Raw genomic sequence first — 17,969 nt, forward strand, 5'->3', positions numbered from 1 at the left:
GTGTGGAAGGAAGGCAGTCCTCAGCAACCTTCATGCTCTGCACATTTGGTCAGCAATTCTCAGCTTCGGTTTTGAATGTTTTCTTTCTTATTGCCTTTCTTTTTTAACAACAATGCAAGAAAAACAGAATTACAGAAGAACAAAATGTACTCAGAATTGTTTAACTATGAAAAGATAGATATTTTAAGTACACTCCCCCCCTCCCATGGAAACCAAACAGGAATCTACCAAAAGAAAAATGTATCCCAAGGGAAAAGAAAATTCAAAGTTTGGGTAGGCATTAATGAATCAGGCAAATGAAGAACTTACTGTTATTACACCATATTTTAATTTCAATTTTATGTATGTGTGTCTGTGTGTCATGAACACTCATGCCTTCAAGACCAGAGACATTGGATCCCTCAGAGGTGGATTGAGCTGGCCAGTGTGGGTACTAGTAATATATCTCTGGTTCTTTGCAAGAACAGTATGAATCCTTAACTGCCAAGCCATCTCTCCAGTCCCCAATTCATTATCTTAATCAAATGTATGATTTCTCAGAATAATATGTTTATAGTCATCATCTTAGTTTACTTTTTCTTGCTGTGACAGAGCATAATGACAAAAGGAACTCTTGAAGGAAAGAGTTTATTTTACCTTACAGACCTAACGAGGTGAGTCAAGACAGGAACTCAAGCAGGGAAGGAACCAAAAGAAAGGAACTGAAGCTGAGATAATGGAAGAGTGCTGCTTACTGACTTGCTCTTTCTGGCTTGTTCAGTTTTCTTTCCTATATACCCCAGAATCTCTTGCCCAGGGGTGGCACCACCCGTAGTGGCTGGGCCCTCCCATATGAATTATTTTTATTCAGGAAAATGTCCTACAGGTTTAACTACTGGCAGATGATCAAGACATTTTCTCAATTGAGGTTCCCTCTTCTCAGATGATCTAGTTTGTGTCAAGTTGACCAAAAACTAACCAACAAAACCAACACCAAAACAAACGCAAAAAAAAAAAAAGTCAGCCTTTATCCTGTTGTCTTGGGAGTGCCTTTCAGTGTCTCTGTGAGGGAAGCCTTTGTGAAATCTAAGCTCCGAACCCTGAATCTGGTTGATAGGCCCTGTAACGGCTCTCTGTTGTCACCAGCAGATGTCACTGTTTACATGTAAAACTCCAGCAGCCCCCTCAACGCTTTTGCGTTATTCTAATTTGCATTTTCTTATTCTAAAACAAGACAAGCTCACTCACAGTTTCTTGTAAAGCCGTATCATGTCATAATTTTTCTTCTGGAATAGAACTGTGTGTCCTCTAAAGAAGGATACATGTGAAGGAAGACACACTTTCCTTATATTTAGCTACACTGTGAAGGCTCATCTGAAAAATAATTGTTAGTGGGTGTGGTAGGATATCTCACTGAAAGGCTGAGGCAGGAGGATCAAGAGTTTGAGGTCAGTGCAAGCTACATAGCGAGACTCTTTCTCAGTAATAAGGATAATAATAACCACGGAACACCTACTGCTCACCTCAGACTAATTTCTCTAATTTGAGGCACCCCAAATGAAATGAAAACCTCTTCTCCAGGGTTTCAAAACCTCTTCTTCTTAAGAGATAAGATTTAAACAGTGTAGTAACTTAAAATTTGGGCAATCAAGCAGTGAAATCAAAAATGATATTTTGGCTTAGATAGATTGGAGGGCAGCAGGAGTGGGAGCCGGTGGATGGATTTAAGAGAAGATGAAAGAAAGTGTATTCATCTGGTTCACAATGGAAAGGTACTGTTTTGTTGGGTTTTTTCCTTTGCTGAGAGAAGAAAAAGTATATTTAGAGGATCTACATAATGGAGCTGAGAAAAAAATGAAATGGATTAGGGATTCTGTTATAGGATCTGGAAGTAAGAACAGAAATGTCAGTGGTGATGAGCTAGGTGTGGTAACTCATGCCTGTAATCCCTGTGCTTGGGAGGCTGAGTCATGGTGTTTACCTTCATCCCAAACTTGACAGAGAATACACAGTGAGTTCAGGACAGATGGGCTGCAGTGTGAGAGCCTATCTACAGCACACTGAACCAAACCAAAACAGAACTATACAGCGACAAGTCCCCTCACAAAGCAATAACAAAAACAAATACATGAAAAGAAGTGAGGACCAGACAAAGGGACATGAGGAAAGAACCAGCTATGTCAGCATCCTGTCAGGTACAGCCATTGTATCTTCTTTTCTTTTCAATCCAACATCAGGTCACAATGTCATATCACAAAACAAAACCTTCAAATTCAGGGCCATTTCCAGAAACTCTGGGATATTGTGAATGCTATAGGTATACAAAGAAGAGAGTGACTTGAAGTTCATGAGCTAAAGTGACAGTGATAGGGAGTGACTTGGATGGGAGCATGCTTAGTCAATGTGACCCATCATACCGAAACTGGCATGGACCAGTCAGATTGAGATCTGAAGACCTCCCAGGTTTAAAGCTGGAATCTTGACCAGGGCTATCCTCAGGAGTCACAGACCTAGAAGCAGAAAAAGCATCAGGGAAGACAGAGAAAAGATAGCCAGTTGTAGTGTTGAGTTTTGTCTTTAGGAGTCACTTCATCCCATTAAATTACACACAAGCTGTGTCTTGAATAAGGCTTATCCAAAACGGAGGTAGGACCTGTGGCAAATGATTTATTTGTTAAGAGGAGACTGGATATAGGTGCAAGAGTGGCTGGTAAAAACGAGCCGCAGTCCTCTTGTGTGTGTCTCTTCTCACATACCCAATTATTCTGCCGTGTTAAAACTCTCCATTACTTTGCCAGATACAGCCACTCAATCTGAAATTTCCAACTTCTAGAATCATGGGTTAAATAATCTTCTTCTATTTATAAATTACTCAGACATTCTTTTATAGAAACAGAAATTTGAGGAAGACAATATATCTTCAATAGTAACAATCTTCAAGAAGGAAAATAACTAGGCACCTCTCCCTGGTGTGATATGCTCTTAAGTTCTTAAATTCCTGGTGATTCCCAAATCTTGCTGCATTCACATAATGGTAACTTGTGGCTGGAAGCCTTGAATCTGCACTCCTCCACCCATCTTATGCTGGTATAGTTTGGGTGTAAAATGTCTCTGGAAGGTCCATGTGTTAAAGGCTTTGTATTCAGGAGCCGTTGGTACTACTGGAAGGTAGAGGTACTTTTAGGAAGTGGAGCCCAATGGGAGGAAATTAAATCATTGGGAAGATGCTCTTGAAGGAGATATTGGGACCCTAATGAATATCTATATCTATATCTATATCTATATCTATATCTATATCTATATCTATATCTATATCATCTCTTTGGTTATGGCCACCACCTCAAAGTGAACAGCTTTGAAAAGCCCTCATCCCATGATGTGGTCCTTCACCACAGCCGCAAAGCAACAGGGCCATAGATTGAAATCTATGTCCATCAATTGAAATCTCTGACATATTGAGTCAAAGCAAACCTTCTTTACTTTTAAACTTACTACCTCAGAGATTTTATCACAGTGATAGAAATCTGACCAACATACAGAGTTTCACCAAAATTACTTGCTACCTCCAAATGTTTCTCTAATGATCAGTGACTGTTTTATACTAACTCACTCCTCTAGATCATTGTAAAGTTAACATTGCAACATAGAAGGCCCTGTTCTTCATGTAAGTAACTTTCTGAATCTTATGAGGGAGACAAGAAAATGTAAAATGTAGCCATGTATTTAAGAAATACACATCCATTTCCAAAGCATCTTGTCCTTCCTTTCTCACAGGGTTTCTCTCTGAATTTGACAAGCTCATATATATATATATATATGGTTTAGTTGTTCACTACACAGTGGGGATGATTTCTAATTTCTGCTTCTCTAGGTGAAATGAGATGGTAGAAGTAATCCATGTCGAGCCCTGTGAGACTGCATAGTTAAGAAGCATGCTAGCACCAGCTTGGTGTTTTCCTTTCACCTCCTACTTAGGTGGGTTTGGGGGAAAATCTAGTGTTAGAAGGACCTGAGTGAATCATGATGAATAATGATGAATTTGTGTTTGACTTGAACTGGAAAGTTGACCTATCAGTTAAGAGTACTGGCTACTCTTCTAGAGGATCCAGATTCTACTCCTAGGTGATCTGACACCATCTTTTCTGACTTCTTCAGGAGGCACCAGGCATGCATATGATACACAGACATACACACAGGCAGAACACCCATACTACGCATAAAATAGAAAAAAAAAGTAAAACTATGTTATTTGTTTGACTACTGATAAGAACTTTATGGGCATAAATGCTGCATCTCGGATCTATTTTGTGAGTGTTCAGTAAGAGTCAGTATTTCTTCTGCTTAAAACCATGTACTTAATTTGCATTTATAAAAATGAGGTAGAATTATCCAGACCTGCTGAAAACAAGAATTAGGATGTCAGTAAGGCCAATATTGTGAGAATGTTGAACTATTAATCATAAAGCAGCAAAAAAGAGATGCTTTTATTTATATCAAACTGTTGCTATGCAGAAATTTTAAAAATCCCTTTCAGAGCTTGGATTTTCTTTTCCTTGAAAAGTCTTTGGATTTTGAAGGTCCCCCTGCTCAAGATTAAACAAAAATCTCATGTCTGTATAAGTGTGAGTGCCTGTGGATTTTAAACTAACATCCTTGGCATCAACTAGTCCCTGTGATGATGGAGCCACCATGATAGGTGGAGAGGATCTTTCTTTCTTACCTGAATAGATCCTGGTTTCAGGAAGTCCCTTTAGACTTAAAGTTAATATCCCAAAGGAAGTTGCTGGAGCTCTTACGTCTCATTGAACATGTTGCCTACCTTCTACTGGGTTGACAGAAGCCAGGAGTCTGTCTATGGCCATTATTCAGCCATGCATCTTTTCTGTGACCCTTCTAGGACAGAGGCTGCTTCCTTTTAGGAAGGATGTTGTGGATGCAACTAGCTCATTCACAAAGGTCTACCTGAGTTCTCCAAGCTCTTTTGAAAACCGAAGGCTTCAATTTATGAAATTTCTGAATAGGTACTTAAATACTCCTGAAACTCATTAATGGATTTCTGCATGGACTGAAGTAGAGATGTTGGTGTTAGGTTTGGTAAATAAAAGGCCAAAAAAATAGTCACACAGTGATTCCTGGGACTGTACATATTACTTCTATTTGGAAAAAGGCTTTTTGCACATGTGATTAAGGATCTTGAAGTGGTAAATTTTCCCTAAATATGTACCCCTATAAGAAAGAAAAAAGGAAATGAACTTAGATGGAAGAACAGAAGGGGATGTGAAGATTGAGACCAAGTGCTGCACACTATGCTCATGTGCCTTCAGAATTCATGTGTGGAAACCTGATCTTCAGCGTGATAGAACTAGAGGTGAGGCCTTAGATGGTGATTTGATCATGAGGATGGTGTGCTCATGAAGGAGATCCAGGCCCTATAAAGAGGCTCCAGAGCGCTCTCTTGCCTATCATACCTTAAGAGGATGTAACAAATAAACAATCAAAAGTCAACTGTGAATCAGGAAGCATGCACTTCTACCAACTATTCTGCTGGCACAAATGGTCTTCAATTTCCTAGTATCCAAATCTGTGAGGAATAAATTTCTGTGCTTGATGAAGCAGCCAAGTTATGATATCATATTATAACAGTCTGAGTGGATTAAGGCAGATATTGCAATGATATATAGTTATGAGCCAAGGATTCTCAAAGCCACCAGCAACTGGAAAAGATGGGTTATAGAGCCTCCCTGGAGTCTTCCAATGGAGTGTAGCCAGGGGAAATGGATTACATACTTCTAGAATTCAGAACTATGTGGAATAATTTCTGTTGTAATTTGTTACATGTACTGTGTGATAAACTTCATCCTCTTCACATCAAGTCCATAAAGAAATATATTTAAAAATAGATTTAGAAATTAGTGTTGTACTGTTGGCAGAGGTGGGTAAGCCAATCCCAAAGTTGTGAGCATGGGAAAGTTGTCCCCATTTCTCATCTGTCTCATGGCAGCATGGGTGAGAGAGATGCCCTGAGATCATAAGAGCAGGAGAGCTGTTCCTGCTCCTCATCAGCTGCAGCACTCAGGAGAGTGGCCCCTATACCTCACCTGGGCAACACAGTAGAAATGGACCTGAAGGTGTAGGTGTGGGATATCTGACCCTGAGGACATGAAGATGAAATGCTCCTACCACTTGCTTATTGCTGCAAGGGGTGAACTAGCCAGGGCAATGCTGGAGAGCTCACCCTTGTGGAGAAGACAGGGAAGAGCTGGCAGGCTGACCAACCCTGCAACTACTCATGCCAAGAACCAGGGTTTTCTGTTGGTCCACCCCCAACATCCACCCCATTTGTGATCTCCCGGAGCATGAGAGGGGCGAGTTGGTTCTGCTGACCCAGGGCTATGATCTCCAATGACACAGGGCAGCAACAGGAAGAGTCTTTGTGAGGGCCCAGCTTCTATGGTGTATCAGAGACCAGGGACCTTGAACCAGATCAACGACTCTTTGGGATGAATGTCTTCATGTAAAGATGTATAAAGGGGGTTTACTGCATGACTCACTATCACACTGCAGCTTTCATGATGAGATTCTCCCTTTCTTCCTTTTTGTTCCCCCTTTCTTCTCTTAAATTTTATTTGAGGTGGGGGAAGGGAGACGGATGAGATCAGAAGACATAATGTGGAGACATGATGTTAAAGACACAAAGTATAAATAAAAAGAAAGTTTTAAAAAGAGAAGGTAGTGTTGTAAAAGCAATGCACATTTGTGGTAGAAAGGAACCAAGGGGTAAAATACAGAGTTAAAGGTCCCTCTGCTCACATTCTCCACAGTTAGGCCTTTAATTTCTTCTTATGTTTTTTTTTCTTTTCCCCTTCAAATTATTGTGAGTAGAAGTTTATTTACATCTCCTTTTCATATGAGCTGCATCATTCACTCAATTCACATGATTCTTTTTTTATTCTTCCTTTATTGAAAACAGTTTTTTTCCTCACATAATATTATAATTATTATGTGATTATGATTTCCCTTCCCTTTACTCCTCCCAGTTTCTCCCCATCTCCCCTCCCATCTATATCCACTCTCATCTTGTCTCTCATTTAAAAACAAACAAGCTTCTAAAGGATAATAATGAAATATAACAAAATAAAATATAATAAGAGAAAACAAAAACTATCACATCAGAGTTGGACAGGACAAACAAACAGAAGGAAAGGAGCACAAGAGAAGTCATAAGAATATAGACACACTCAATCACATACTCAGGAATCCCACAAGAACACTAAACTGGAAGCCATAATGTATACACAGACAACTTGGTCCTGACCCTTGCAAACCCTGTGCATGCACCTCAATCTCTGTGAATTCATGTGAGCTTTGATAATGTTGATTTAGAGGGCCTGGTTTTCTTGGTGTCCTCCATCCCCTGTGGCTCTTACACTCTTTCTGCCTCCTCTTATGCAGGGGTGGGTAGAGGGTTGGAGAGTGAGGGGTTGATAGAGGAGTGGGGCATACTCCATGTGGGGAGAGATTTGGTATAAACATCCCTTTTATGGTTGAGTATTCCAAGCTCTCTCACTCTGTACATAAAGTCTGGCTGTGGGGCCTCTAAATTTGTCCCCATCTGCTGCAAGAGGAAGCTTCTCTGAGCATGGCTGTTTTATGAATATAGCAGAATGTCATTAAGAGTAATTTTATTACTATGGGTTTTTATTTATTTATTTATTTATTTATTTATTTATTTATTTTTAAGACCAGTAGTGTTTAATTTTCCTTTCGACACCTGGGCTATCTGGTCTCTAGTTATCCAAGCAGTATCAGGTATGGGTTTCTTCTGGTAGAGTGGGCCTTAAGTCAAATTAGATATTGGCTGGTTATTCTCACAAGCTTTGTGCAACCACCGTCTTAACATTTTTTGCAGGAAAGACAGATTGTAGATTAAAGTTTTTGTGGTTGGACTGGTATTTATTTTTCTATTTTGGTAGCCTGCAGAGTAAGTACTTTTCTGTGTCACAGACACTAGAACATGAGGTGGGTGGGTTCTCTGTAGGCACCAGGTTGACCTCTCCATCTTCAATGAGTTGTGCAGGTGTTGTCTTTAGCAATATAGCCTTGCTTTCAGTTTGTGGAGAACAACCTATTGTCTTAGAAACTGCCTGGATTATTTGTGGATTTTCATGGAATCCTTTTGGCCAACAACTCAATTGGATGAAACCCAGTCCAGGCATTGGAAGCTTTGTTTAGTGACAAGAGATGGCAGGGAGAGGTTCTCTCTCTCCCTCATTGTTTGGAGATTTGATTAAGATCACCTTCATATATGTACATATTTTAGGAAGCTTCTACTGCATTATGTTTCCATACTATCCTTCAAATGTCTCTTAATTTTAGCTGTGTTTCCCATATTCTTTCCCGTGTCAACTCTAACCTTCCCCACACTCCCCACTTGATTCTCCTGTTTCTGCCCCCAATACATAACTATCTAGTCATTTCATGTTTCTAATGAGATCTACCTGCCCCCCAGTCTCTTACTCTATACCCATCCTCTGTGGTCCTATGGATTATAGCTTGTTTGTTGTTGAATTAACAGCTAATATCCACATATAAGTGAATATATACCATATTTGTCTTTCTGAGTCTGGGATATCTCACTCAGAAAGATTTCATCCATTTGCTTGCAAATTTCATGATGTCTTTTTTTTAAAGACTAATACTCCATTGTGTAAATGTAACACATTTTTTTTATCCATTCTTCTGTTGGGGGACATCTAGATTTTTTTCTTATTTCTATATATTACTAATAAAGCAGCAATGAAAATGATAGAACAAGTGTCTCCTTGGTATGATGATGTGTTCTTTGAGTATATGCCCAAGAGTGATATAGCTGGGTCTTGAGGTAGATGGAGTCCCAGCTTCCTGAGGAATCACCACACTGATTTCCATAGCGGCTGTACAAGTTTTACACTCCTACCAGCAGTGCAAGAGTGTTCACCCTACTCCACATCCTCACCAGCATGAGCTGTCACTTGCATTATTGATCTAAGTCATTCTGACCAGTATAAGATGAAATCTCAAAGTAGTTTTGATTTGCATTTTTGTGATGGCTAAGGATGTTGAACTTTTCTTTATTTCTCTACCATTTGAATCTCTTCTTTTCAGAAATCTGTTTAGATCTGTACTCCAATTATTAATTGGAGTATTTGTTTTCTTGATACCTAGTTTATTGAGTTCTTCATATATTTTGGATATTAGCCCTCTATTTGATATACAGTAGGTAAAAATATTTTCTCATTGTGTAGGCTGCCACTTTGTCTGAGTGATGGTATTCTCTGCCATGCAGAAGCTTCTCAGTTTCATGAGGCCTCATTTATTCATTGTTGATTGTAGTATCTGCACTAATGGTGTCTGTTCAGAAAGTCTATTCCTGTGCAAATAAGTTCAAGGCTACTCCTCCACTTTCTCTTCTATCTTGTTCAGTGTATCTTGCTTTATGTTAAGGTCTTTGATTCATTTGGAGTTGAGTTTTAGACAGGGTAGTAAGTATGGATTTATTCTTCTGCATGCAGCAATCCTGTTTGACCAGCACCATTTTGTTGAAGGTGCTGTCTTTTTTCCAGTGCATGTTTGTGGCTTCTTTACTGAAAATAAGGTCCATATGTCTTAGTTAGGGTTTCTATTGTTGTGAAGACATCATGACCATGGAAAGAATTATAAAGGAAAACATTTAATTGGAGCTGGCTAACAGTTCAGAGGATTAGTCCATTGTCTTCATTGTGGGAGGCTTGGAGGCATGCAGGCAGACATGGTGCTGGAGAAATATCTCAGAGTTCTACACCTGGATCTGAAGGTAGCAGAAAGAAAGAGTGAGCTACTGGTCCTGGCTTGAGCTTCTGAAACCTCAAAGACTACCCCCAGTGACACACTTCCTCCAATAAGACCACACCTACTCCCAACAAGACCACATGTCCTAGTACTTTCAAATAATGTCACTCCCTATGAGCCTAATGGGGCTATTTTCAGTCAAACTACCATATCATAAGTGTATAGATTTATGTGTGGGTGTTTAATTCAATTCCATCAATCAAAATGTCTTTTTGTGCCAATACCATGCTATTTTTATTAATATAGCTCTGTAGTACAACTTGAAATCAGGGATGGTGATACCACCCACACTTGTTTTATTATTCAGGATAGTTTTAGCTATTATGAGTTTTTATTTGTGTGTGTATGTGTGTGTTTATTTTCATATAAAACTAAAAATTGTCCTTTCAAATATGTTGGAATTTTGAAGGGGATTGCATAGAATTTGTATATTGCATTTTGGTATGATGCCTGTTTTTAATATATTAATCCTACCAACCCAAGAGCATAGGACATCTTACCATCTTCTTATATCATTTTCAATCTCTTTCTTCAATGTATTAATGTTTTTAATTATACAAGTCTTGACTTGCTTGGTTAGAGTTACCCCCCAAGATATTTTATAATTATTTCAGGCAATCATGAAAGATGTTCTTTCCCCTGATTTCTTTCTCAGGCAACTTACATTTGTATATACTAAGGCTACTGATTTTTTGAGTTAATTTTGTATCCAGCTGCTTTGTCTACGAGCTGTACAAGTTTTCTGGGGGAATTTTTGTGGTCACTTATGTATATTATCATATCATCTGCAAATAGATACTTTGACTTCTTCCTTTCCAATTTGTATCCCTTTGATCTCCTTTTGTTGTCTTATTGCTCTAGCTAAGACTTCAAGTGACCCATCCCGTGGGCCAGGTTATTGGGTGAGACCCGAGGAGGCACCTCCTGAAAGATCAATGGGGGCGAGAGAGAAAGGAGACCAGGCGCATAAAGGAAGACAAAGTCAGTTTGAGTCACATCAAGGTCTCGTTTATTGCAAGGGGAGTCAGGCTTATATATGCTAGGAGCTAGGAGAAGTAGATAGGGGTATGGAAAGTTACTAGGAGGAAGTTAGGGTAAGGTAGGGTTCAAGGAAAGGTCTCTTTGTTCCAGGGCTTGATCAACGGACCATACAGCAAACCATTATGTTTCAGGGAGTTGATCAAAAGGTACATACTGTGGTCTTGTTGAAAAATGGTTGCTATTGAAACTGTTAACGGAAGGTTAGGTACACAGCTTTTTCCCATGAGAATCAGTCAGGCTACTTGGCTCCTGACAATTCCCCCTTCTTTCTATAAAATGGCCAAAGCAGGCTTTGGTCATAAATCGAGAGGGCCCCTGTCTTAGGCTATATCGGGTGCGTCCTGTGTCTGGCAACGTGCCATGTTGAGCCGGTCTCTGGCAACCTCTGTACGTTGTGCTCCCAGCACAGGCCCCATACTATTCCCGTCATTGAGTACCCTCTAGCTTTTAGTTGTAGGGGTTTTTAGGTTCATAGGCTGCTGAACCTGAGCCCTTCACCTGTTTCGATAGTTTGATCTTGAGTTTCTATCCGATGGTAGTGTACTGAAATGATTTTTGATAGGGCCGAATCGATCTGATTTTTGATGAATTGTGTTAGTCGTTGAAAAGCCCAAGGACCAAAGGTGAGGAGGAGAAGGAAAATGACCAAGGGGGCCAAGAGGGTGGGGATCAGAGTAGAAAGCCAAGGGGACCCCTTTAGCCAGCTCTCAAACCAATTGTTTTGATTTTCAAAATCATGTTTTCTTTGTGCCAATCTTTCTCTTAGTCTATTCATTGATTCTCTGACTACCCCAGTATGATCGGCATAAAAGCAGCATTCTTCCTTCAAGGCTGCACATAATCCCCCTCCTTTAAAAATAGTAAATCCAGACCTCTTCTGTTTTGTAACACAACCTCAGAGAGAGAGGTTAAAGATTTCTCCAGAGCAGAAATGGATCTTTCTATGGTCTCTAGGTCAGTAGCCATAGCCATTTGTAACTGCATAAGGTGGTTGCTCTGCACGAGGGCAGTAGTTCCTGTACCAATTTCTGCAGTGATGCCCCCAATACCTAACAAGAGGGCAATAGTCATAGACACAGGTTCTTGAGTGTATCTGCCTCTCTGCTCAAAGAATTCCATCACTGAGCTTTCTTGATGATAAGTGACACGAGGCCCTAACTGGACCATCACACAAAATTCATGGGAATCATTAAATATCTGAGCAGATATGCAAGGGGTCAATCCTGTGTTACAGGCCCAGTAGGACCCGTTGGGTGCTTCGAGATAATAGCTCCCTTTATAGGGTGTCAGAGTTTGTTTACAGAGGTGACTATGGGTCGATGGAATCTTGCCCAAACAAGAACCTCGTCCAGAGACTTCAGGGAGTGTTAGCTTATGTGGCTTAGTCTGACACCTATTGCTCGGAGAAGTGAGGTTATTGGCAGTAGACTGAAAGGCGATTCCTTCATAATAAGGGGGTTTAGGGGAGTTTTTCATGGGTGCAACTCGGATTGGTTTATTTTTATCTCTGTTTTCTTTTTAATTGGGTGAGGGTACGTAACCTTTGAATTTACTGGTTGGTGGTTACAATTTATCACTTTGGGGGCAGTCCAGCACAAGTCCCAGGCTTTGTCCTTGAGCCACCATGAGGGCTGGCTGGCCAAGCACATACTGCACATAACTCTAAGTTGGTGAGGGGCCCCAGACAGTAAACATCTGGCTGAACTTTGAGCAGTCAGAGTACGTGCAGAAAGGGAGCTACTACAAGGACTATGTCTTTTGTTCATGGCCCTCCCAGAAACTGCTTGCTCAAGTCTCAGGAAACTGAAATTGAGGCCTGATCTCTGAGAGAAGACTGAGCAGACTGTTATGGCATCTGCTTGGTCCTTTCATTCCCCCCTTGAGTTGTATATCATCTCCAATCATGGAGATGTTGCTTTTTGGTAAAAGACTTTATCACCAGGGTAGTAGATCATATCGGAGACTAATTGGACCAGAACATAAGAGTTTTCCCATTATCAATGGCAAAGTGAGCTTCCCCTTATTCAGCTTTTGCCATCTGCAAGTGTGTCATGGGTTCAGAGGTGGATGTTGGAATTCTAGCATCCTCAGTTTAGTGGTACCCAGACATGAATCATCATTTAGTTAAGACATCAGTGATATAAGAGCCAACAGTAATTAGCAGAAGCACAAGGGCCAAAAGCCTTGTGATGGATGACAGAGTTCCTTATCCTCAAGGAACTTGGAACTTTATCTCGGTTCCCTATGACAAGAAATTCCCTTTTGATCTAACATTCCGGGGGGGGGGGGGCAAGGGCGATGTTTTCTCTTCTGTAATTACTTCCTGCTGACATTGGGACGTTGTTGTCAGGGCCCTGGAAAGCCAGAATGCTAGTCAAAGACAAGAGGGAACGTTTTATTGACCAGCTGAAGAGATGGTATGCATATCGGCTGAATTGGTCCATATCAGCTTTCAGCAAGTTCAGGGCTCACAGTCATTTGCAGTAGGTTGTCACCAGCAAATGATGCTTGGATGTATCTGTCAGCCAAGTGGAAACCTGTTGAGATACATATAAACTAGGAACAGGAGTTAAAACTTACGAACTTATTTGGAACTTTTAGACCCATAGTCTTAGTAATTGCAGTATTATCAATTTGCCCTGAAATCCATAGTGTTTTTTCTATCTAGAGAGCCAAGTATAGATTGGACTGAAATTTCCTTGGCCCAATGAAAAGCATCTGTAAGTCTATATTTAGAACCTGTTTATCTTTTTTAAAGAGACTTATTAGCTTTAATTAATTAATCCATTGATCAATCAATTACTAAGCTGAGAAAGCTATAGCTAGTCCAGTCATCAATGTCATCAAAGATCTGAGAAGGATAAACTTTACCTGAGTGCAGACTTTTAAATCTATTTAAAAAACAACAGAGACTATCCATTACCCAGACTGCCATAATCCCAGGCTCCTATAGTCTTCATAGTGTTGGCAGGACAGGTGTCATGACAGCATCAGTCTTGGCTGCTGGGCCCATAATGTAAAATTCTCCCTGTGGAGGAGAAAGACTGACCTTATCTTGTCAGTGTCTCATAGGCCAGATCCCTGGCAGCAGGTGTTGAGTCAGAGCATCTTGCCCAGTGGTCAATGTTGTCCACAATTCAGGTGGCATATTCTTGTCATTGTTCCATATCTTCTTTGGAGACCTTGGGAGTCATTGCTAGGAGCTGGGGAGCTTGGAGTCTCTGTTTGCTATAGTAAGCTTTTTATCAAATAATGTAAATGCCATATTCACCAGATCTTTGACAGGTTTGAGGACCATTATCTATTAAATGTATCTGAGCCAAACAAATCTAGACCCAATCTTGAAAATATCTCTTAAGTTTGGTAACAATAACCAGGTCAATTTGTTCTCTTATAGATATATTAGTTAAATATACCTCTCAGTTTTTTTATTAAAATAGAACAGTTTATACTTTAAACTAGTATCTGAATAGCCAGATGACTAGTATTAACTTGTATTTTTTAACATAAAGGACATGCAAACTCAGACATTCAAAACCAAACATATATGTGGCCACATTTTTCATTCATACCTGTAGAGTAGACAGACATTTTTACAACTATGACGCTTTGGAGTCTCAATGTAACAGCAGAATAGCAAGACAAAGAAATCTGAAACATGTTTCATTTTTTTTATATATCTCAAGTCATTTTTTTTAAAATCATTATTTAAGCCTTTTTATCCTCAGACCTTTATACCTTGCTTTTAGGTATTCTAATAACTTGCATTTTACATATTTTTTAAAACTTTTTTTATCTTAACCAACAATAATTTGAAACCAATTCTCTTAAATGATGGCAAGTATTTGTAACCCATTGAACTCAAATGACCAAAATCCATGTAAATTTTTATTTTTCCGGTGGACACAAAAGCATAATTTTCCCAGTATCTTGAACTGGTAATTTAACATTTCTTTTTAAGCAATATCAGGACAGAGAAGGGTTAATAAGAGAAGCTGCTGGCCGGCAGAAGAGACCTTGAAGTTATCACCATAAAGGAAGGGAGGGGGAGCAGTGGGCATAGAGCATGTCCTTGGCTGGCAGTGTTCCTGAAAAAAAAGTTTTTGTTAACTCCTCTGACTAAAGTCAGATTCTCTGTTCAGTGTTCACACAGTTTTTTGTCAATTGCAGGCAGTCCCCATTACCCTGTCCAGAGCTCCTGTCTTTGCCTGCCTGTACCGAGAGCATGCACCCCCACCCTTATGAGAGCAGCCAGCTGGCTGCAGTCCTGATAGCAAGAGAGCTACAGAGGGAGGGAGGTGGCCTTTGTTATGCCTCTCTCTCCTCCTCTTCCTCTAGGAAAATAAGGGAGGTTAGTAGACAGAAACAAATAACATTTATACAGACAATCCAAGAACCGGAACATCAGCACTGAGACGACAGCCTCATTCACAGCCAGCAAGCCCCTCTTGAAGTATGCAAGCCCCACCTGGCAGGAGCTACCTGTTTATCTCAGTTCAGTTGGAGAGTGGGGGTGGGGGACCTAGTTCCCTCTATTGTGACTCACACATCCTTCTAGTGGGCTAGGCAAAGGTCTAGTGGAGAGGAAGGAAACTGTCCCATAGCGTCCCTCACAGTCAAGTCAACAATAAGAACAGTTAATACATTACACACAAGACCAAGGGCACACGAAAAAACTTTGCCCCAACGAGACAACCAACAAAGCTCCAAGAACAATGACAGCCTGATGTGCTCTGGGGGGGGGTTGACCCTCCAGGCTCAATCACACCAAAAACAATCCAGACTGGAGGATCTCTGTCCTTAATCAAACAGACATCAGGGGCTTCCACATCCCTGTCAGTCAGACATGCACCTTTTTTTTTCTTGGAAGAGAAGAAGAGAGTAAAGTAACAATGATCACAACAAAACATACAAAAAAACCCACAAAATGGCTCTGACAATTTCCCAGGACAAAATACAAAGTGGCACTTCCTCCCACCATGGGGGAAGATACCCAAAGATGCTCCTAAACCAAATCGTCACCTCTGAGGTGGCCTTAGGGCTTTGGGACGTCTCCCTTCGCCGCCAGGTTCACTGTCTGGACACGTCTGCCCCAGTGAGAGCCTGCAAAGTACAAATCGATCAACCGGTACAAAACAAAAGTAACAAGACAGAGAGACACAGACAAGACAGAGAGCTCTCTTACCGGTAGATGTCAATAAACCTCTGGACCCTTGGGTATCAGGCAGGGGGAGTTTGAGAGAAAATCCTCTGCAAGGGCTAGTAAATGTGAAACACGCCCATCTCCCTCTGCTTCCTTTAGAACATCTCTAATCACACCATAAAAACAAAAAGGCGTCGGGGACATTTTCCCGTCTCTGATTAATTTGTTAATATCTTTTCCAACCTTGTTCCAAGTCAGAGGGTGAATTCCTGGGCCATTAATCACTAACCAGGGACATTTCTCCTCCACATATTGGAAGAATTTTATCAAATCCTTTTTCTTAACTCTTATTCCTCTCTCCCTAAGATTACCTTTCATCTCCTTGAGAAAAACAGCCTCTTTAGATAAATTTTTGCCCATGATCGATGGGACGACACACTTACCTCAAGACTCTCCCGTGTTGCACGAGTGATGCGATCCGGGCATCTCTACCCTGATCCTCTCGGGGGCCCCTTCCATTGTCCGTCGTCTGGCAGGTGTTCAGGCGCCACTTGACCCGTCCTGCGGGCCAGGTTATTGGGTGAGACCCGAGGAGGCACCTCCTGAAAGATCAATAGGGGCGAGAGAGAAAGGAGACCAGGCGCATAAAGGAAGACAAAGTCAGTCTGAGTCACGTCAAGGTCTCGTTTATTGCAAGGGGAGTCAGGCTTATATATGCTAGGAGCTAGGAGAAGTAGATAGGGGTATGGAAAGTTACTAGGAGGAAGTTAGGGTAAGGTAGGGTTCAAGGAAAGGTCTCTTTGTTCCAGGGCTTGATCAACGGACCATACAGCAAACCATTATGTTTCAGGGAGTTGATCAAAAGGTACATTCTGTGGTCTTGTTGAAAAATGGTTGCTATTGAAACTGTTAACGGAAGGTTAGGTACACAGCTTTTTCCCATGAGAATCAGTTAGGCTACGTGGCTCCTGACATTCAAGTACTATATTGAATAGGTATGAAGAGAGTGGACAACTTTGTCTTGTTCCTAATTTCAGTGGAATTGGCTTGAGTTTCTCTCCATTTGGGTTAATGTTGGCTGTAAAATTGCTGCAAACTACCTTTATTATGTTGAGGTACGTCCTTATATCCCTAATCTCTCCAGAACTTTCATCACGTTGGATGTTGTCAAAGGCATTTTCTTCATCTGATGAAATGATCATGTGGTTTTATTGTCTTTCCATTTGTTTATATGGTGGATTACGTTTACTGATTTTCATATGTTGAACCATCCCTGCATCTCTGGGATAAAGCCTTCTTGTTCACAGTGGATGATGTTTTTGATGTGTTCTTGGATTCGATTTGCCAGTATTTTATTAAGTATTTTTGCATTATTGTTCATGAAGGTCTGTAATTCTCTTTCTTTGTTGTATCTTTATGTGGTTTGGATATCAGAGTAACTATGGCCTTGTATAAAGAATTGGGCAATGCTGCTTCTGTTTCTATTTTGTGGAATGAATTGAGGAGTATTAACATTAACTCTTCTTTGAAAGCTTGGTAGAATTCTATTCTGAAACCATCTTTCCCTGGGCTTTTTTTTAGGTTGAGAGATATTAATGACTGATTTTATTTCACTAGGGCTTATAGGAATTTTTAAATTGCTTATCTGATTTTGATTTAACTTTGGCAAGTAGTATGTATTGAGAAAACTGTCAATTTCTTTCAGATTTTCCAATTTCTGGAATACAGGTTTTACAGTACAACTTTATGATTCTCTGGATTTTTGGGGTAGATATCTGTTGTTGTGTCCCTTTGTTCATTTCTACTTTTGTTAATTTGCATTTTCTCTCTCCATCTATTGGTTAATTTGGATAAAGGTTTGTCAATCTTATTGATTTTCTTGAAAAGCCAACTCTTTGTTTCAGTAATTCTTAGTATTTTTGTTTGTTTCTATTTAATT

This window comes from Peromyscus californicus, unplaced genomic scaffold (genome assembly GCF_007827085.1).
Source record: "Peromyscus californicus insignis strain IS unplaced genomic scaffold, ASM782708v3 Scaffold_4__1_contigs__length_199733344, whole genome shotgun sequence".
Classification (NCBI taxonomy): domain Eukaryota; kingdom Metazoa; phylum Chordata; class Mammalia; order Rodentia; family Cricetidae; genus Peromyscus; species Peromyscus californicus.